Genomic DNA, 6,000 nt, shown 5'->3' with positions numbered 1-6,000 from the left:
TCACTGCAGTTGCCAAAGTTTCCAGGTTGCTTGCAGTACAAATATTAATTTGACTAATGAGACTTGAAAACTATCTGATCATATTTTCCAGTTTTTACTGCAATGTAAAAATGAAAGAAACATGCGGAGATTGGAAGAGCAAAGCTGTCTCAGATATTTCTTCCCGAGAGAAAGCTCGATGAAGGCTGAGACCTCTGGATGAGTAGGAATATGAGATAGGTATGTACGCCCTTTAAAGCTGGTTAAGTTAAACTTGAAAGCATACTTAAATATTTGAAATATTGATACTTGAAAATATGGGGTTTAAAAGTATGAAGAGTGGAGAACATGGACTAGGTTCTGGGTTGTGTCTTTGTCATTTGCTGGGTATGTGCTATGGGAGATGTCACTGATCTTTCTGTTTTGTTATCTTTAGAGTGGTGACACGAATAGCATCTCCTTCATGAGGTTGGACCAAAAGACTGAATCAGGCAATTGTTGTAGAGCATCCTTTATAAAGTTTGGTACATATGAGAGCTCAGAAAGGCTAGCTGTTATTAGTATTAATTTAGGACCCAGCATCATCCCATGTACCTCAAATACTCTTTGATGTTAACACCCCAGGACCTTTGCATCTCAGCCCAGGCTCCTCTGCTGGGCTTCTGACCTACATATCTTACTGTCCATTCAACATCTCTTCCTGAAAGCCTTACAGGCACATTGATCTCAACAGATCCAAAAGATGATTAATACTCTTTCTCCCGAACTGGTTTATTCTCCAGTCTTCCTCATCTCAGTCAGTGGCACAAATCTCCATCCAGGTGCTCAGCTGAAAAGCCAAAATCAGTCCTAGACCTTTCCCTCTCTCTGCTGCTGCTGTACACCAGGCAATCACCAATCCTGTTAATTCCACCTCCTAAGCCTCTTTCAACTTTTCCCATTTTCTTCTACACTCACTGCTATCACACTAGCTTAAGAATCAGCATGTCTCACTTGAAACGCTGCCATGGTCTCTCCTCATCCTTTCTTGGCCATCTCTAATCCATTTTTCACGATCAGCCAGATGGACTTTTGAAGTCAGTCCCAGGATACTTGTTGATATCCTTGCAATCGCTCCTTATACACGAATGAATTTATGACCACATCATGTATATTTCAGCATCATCCACAACCTGTTCTTGTCTCTCTGCTGTAGTTTCATCTCGTGGTTCTGGGTGTTTGTCTGTTTTAAATCAATAGAGTTTATTTTTCAGAAGAGCTTTATGTTTACAGGAATATTGAGCATACAGTACTGAGAATTCCCATATATATCCCCCTCCCCACAGAGTTTCCTCTATTCTTAATACCTTGCATTAGTGTGGTAAATTTGTTAAAATTAATGAACCAATATTGATACATCATTATTAACTGAAGCCCATAACTTACATCAAGGTTAACTCTTTCTGTAGTACTACTCTATGGGTGTGACAAATGCACTGTGTCACATATCCATCTTTACAGTATTATGCAGAATAGTCTCACCACCCTAAAAATCCCCTGTGTTCTGCCTTTTCATATCTCTTCCCCTCCCCCAAACTCCTGGCAACCACTGATCTTTTTACTGTTGCTACAGTTTTTCTTTTCAAGAACATCATATAGTTGGAACAATACAGTGTGTAGCCTTTTTAGGTTGGCTTCTTTCATTTGACAATATGTGCTTAAGGCTCCTCCATGTCTTTTTGTGGCTTGATAGCTCACTTTTTCTTTTTATTGCTAAATAATATTACATTGTATGGATATAACACAGTTTGTTTATCCATTTACCTACTAAAGGACATCTTGGTTGCATCCGATTTTTCACAGTTATAAATAAAGCTGCTATAAACCTTTGTGTATGCGTTTTTACGTGAACATGAGTTTCAACTCCTTGGGTAAATACCTAGGAATGCAATTGCTGGATTGTACAGTAAGATGATGTTTAACTTTGTAAAAAACTAGCAAATTTGTCTTCCAAAGTAACTGTACCATTTTGCATTCTCACAAGCAATGACTGAGAGTTCCTGTTGCTCCACATCCTTGCCAGGATTAGGTGTTGTCAGTGTTTTGGAATATAGCCATTCTAATAGGTATGTAGTGGTATGTTGTTCTAATTGGCAATTCCCTGGTGACTTATGGTGTTGAGCATCCTTTCAAATGCTTAGTTGCCATTTGTGTATCTTTTTGATGAGGTATCTGTTTAGATCTTTTGCTCATTTAAAAATCTGATTGTTTTCTTATTGTTGAGTTTTAAGTGTTTTTTGTATATTTTAGATACAAGTACTTTGTCAGATATATATTTTGCAAATATTTTTTCCTTGTCTATGGCTTTCCATTGCAGTCTCTTAATGGTGTCCTCCACAAGCAGAAGTTTTTAATTTTATGAAATCCAACTTGTTAATTTTTCTTTCATGGATTTGTTTTTGGTGTTGTGTCTAAAAATTTATTAACAAATCTAAGCTCACACAGATTTTTTTTCCTGTTATCTTCTAGAATTTTTTGGTTTTGCGTTTTACATTTAGGTCTGTGGTCCATTTTTATAGATTTTTGTGAAAGAAGTAAGGTCTGTGTCTAGATTAATTTTTTTTCTGCATGTGGATATCCAGTTGTTCCGGTACCATTTGTTGAAAGGATTATTCTTTCTCCATTGAATTACCTCTGCATTTTAAAAAATCAGTTGACTCTGTTTGTTTGGGTCCACGTCTGGGCTCTTTATTCCATTGCATTGGTCTATCTGTCTGTTGTTTCACCAGCACTGCACTGGCTCAACTACTGTAGTTCTATAGAAAAATCTTGAAAATGGGTAGCGTCAGTCCCCTAATTTTTATTCTTTGTTCTGTGGTTTTTGACAACTCTGGTGTGCACCTGTCATGTCTAGAAGGTTGACTTTTAAAGGATTCTTCATAAGCCTCACAAATGTAAGAGTGATGAGATGACCATAGCTACTCATTCTGTAGGCAATTTTCAGACAAGTTTGGTTCACTTCCACCCTAGCTGGGGAAAAATGTTTTCTCTCCTGCCCCTCCTGTGTGAGTCTTCTGCCCCCTGATCACCAGAGAGGGTAGTGTACAAGTGTCTGCAACAACTGATCAGCAGTTTCCTTAGGGCATGAGTTACTGAGTGTGTCCACAATAGTGGGCACACATGTTTGGAGTCCTTTTCAGTCTCTATCCCTCCTGTCCATCTTCCCACCACAATCAAGTCAACTCCTCACTCTCAGAAATCTGGTGATGGGGGAGGAGGATACAGCTCAGCAGTAGAGTGGATGCGCAGCATGCAGGAGGTCCTGGGTTCAACCCCCAGTTCCTCCATTAAAAAATAAAATTAAAAAATAAATAAGCCTAGTTACTTCCCCTCTCCCCCCAAGAAAACAACAAAAAAAGAGATTTAAAAAAGAGAACTCTTCTGGTGAGAACTGGTTGGTCTGTATGTACATACATTCCAGGAATCTCTCATCTCACCCAGGGATTTCCTGCCATCTCTACTCTAGCAGCAGATTAGGATAAAGGTACCAATACCTGCATCTCAGCTAGTGTCCCAACTAAAGAGGAAGATATCAATTCCCTTCCTGGGGAAAAAATCAACATTGCAGCAGGGTCTTCTAGAAATCCTCTCACCTTTCTTGGAATCAGAGTAGTCTTCTCTCACACCAAGGGCAGGAAAAATGCAACCACACGCTTGACAAAGCCAATGGTTTTCTCAAGATTCTAATCTTCTCTTCCTTGGGCTGGTTGGGATAATGGAAATGAGAATTGAGGGATCCGGCCTTCTATCTTTTGATGGTGATGTGATGCCACATCTGGCAGCTTCTAGGAGGGGAGCCATCCTTTGATCCTACTGTTTTTAACTATGGGCCTTTTGTCAGATACGGAGACCACAGAGAGACTGCCAATTAGTATCCAGTCACATGTGAACCTGCTCACCTGAGCCTCTTTCCCCAGACCTGCCAGTTTCTTGCCATAACTTACTAAGATGCTACAAGTAAGGCCCTGGCTTCCTTTCTGAACTCAGCACCCACCACCGTCCCTCTAGCATGTTCTGCTCTGGCCACACTTGCTCCACAATGTGGGTCATACATGCCACGTTTGAGCTGCCCTGTGGTCTGTGCATTCACTGTCCAGTCCATCTGGGATGCTCTTATTTTAGATGGCTTAGTTACTTCAGGTAGGTTCCTGCCAAGTGAGACCTCTGCTGAGTGGTCTTGGCCACATCTCCCTACCTCTCTCCTCCCATCCTGCACTTAGCACAGTCTGTGTATTGCCTTGAATATAAATTCCATAAGAGAGGGTGGATGTCTTGTTCACCTCTGTGTCTTCTGTGCCTGGAATGGTGACTGGCATGCCACAGGTGCTCAGGAAATATTTGCTAAAGATTAAATTCCTTAATTACTTTGACAACGTTGAGCAAATACTTGCTACAGATCGAGTCCTTCACTACCATCTCTGTATGCTATTTCTAACTCTTTCCAATTTATTTTGATTCCATGGCAGAAATTATTATGATAAGATGGTTAGAGGACCTAGCGCAGAGCTGGGCACACAGTGTGGACACAATCACGTCTGTGGATAGACGGATCTTTTCGCTTCTCAATTGTACCTTTGAGCTGAGTAGGGTATGTACAAATCTACATGGTGCCTACAGAATGAAGGGTTCCAGCAGCATTTAATAAGAGATTCAATACTGTACTCATTTCTGTCAGTTGCTTTTAATTTTAATTCATCCCAACCTTCTCTTTTCTTTTGCACTCCCACTGCGGTACTTTCACTGAGCAGATGTCTTCATCGGAGCAGATGTCTTTGCTGAACTTTTTGGGATGACTCTGAACTCTCCCTCAGGAGACTGCCACTAATTCAGCCCATCACAACATGCACAAAGGCTTACCATTTTCTTTCCAGCACACTCTGCCAACCACTTGTCTATGTCCTATTTTGTTGTCTGCTATGCAGGATAATTGCCCAATTCTTTAAAAAAAAATCCCTAAGGGTCCTCATAGTCTTCTTTTGCCCCAGATTCTTTCACATAAGTCAAAAGTTTTAGGATTTCAGGAATATATCCTAATGGGGCTCACTCTTCAATCTTCCTTACCCACTTGCGTGTGGCAGGATGTGGTGCAGGGGAGGTCCAAGGGCTAGAAATGGTGCTGGTGCCACAGGGAAGGAACCAAGGAGGGGAATTCCCAACTGAATCAGACAAGGGTACTGAGAACCAGAGTCACATAAAATCGGACTCCTTCTGGGACATTGTAAATCCAAACACCAGCCACACCAAGTCAAACCCTTAAGCCCAGAATTCCAGAGAAAAGGATGAGGACAAGCCTTGGAAGCCAAGAATGACAGCTTGTCTTAGATGGGGTGGGAGGCAGAGGAGGTCTGGATGGGATTTCGAGGGTTGTCAACCAGCGTTTTTGAGCCAGAAGGCTCATGAAGGGAGACGGGCCAGAAACAGGGAGAATAATCAGTGTTTTGGAAGGACTTCTGATATTTCTGTGTGACCACATACCATCACATCCACATAGACATTTGAATCGTGATGTAGAGCTTATGAAGAATTTTAACGTGTGTTATTGTAGGTGACTAATTCTGCTAGTCAGAAATGACTGCATCTTCTCATTTTATAACTGAAAAAACTGAGACACAGAGAAGTTATGTGGCTTACCCAAAGATTCACGGCTAAGAAATGGCTGAGCCCGGATTCATGCAGAGTTGTATCTAATTTAGGAGTTCTTTTTCTTTTCCTGTATGCCACAGATATTTACTTAGTACTTACTCTATGCCAGACACAGTTCTACATGCTTAGAAAATATCAGTGAATCAGAAATGCAAGGCACCTGCTCTTCTGGGTCTCACATTTCTCCATTATAGCTGTACCATGCAGACCTTCTTGGCAGGATCTAGAGCCAAAGAGTAGAGGGTGGTTGTACCTTGTGCAGTAATATGACATATCTGTTCATGTAGGAGACACTTCCAACTACAACTAATAAATAAAAGAGCCGGGACTTATTAAAAA

Source organism: Vicugna pacos, chromosome 12 (assembly GCF_048564905.1).
Source record: "Vicugna pacos chromosome 12, VicPac4, whole genome shotgun sequence".
NCBI lineage: Eukaryota > Metazoa > Chordata > Mammalia > Artiodactyla > Camelidae > Vicugna > Vicugna pacos.
Note: the sequence above shows the minus strand (reverse complement) of the source record.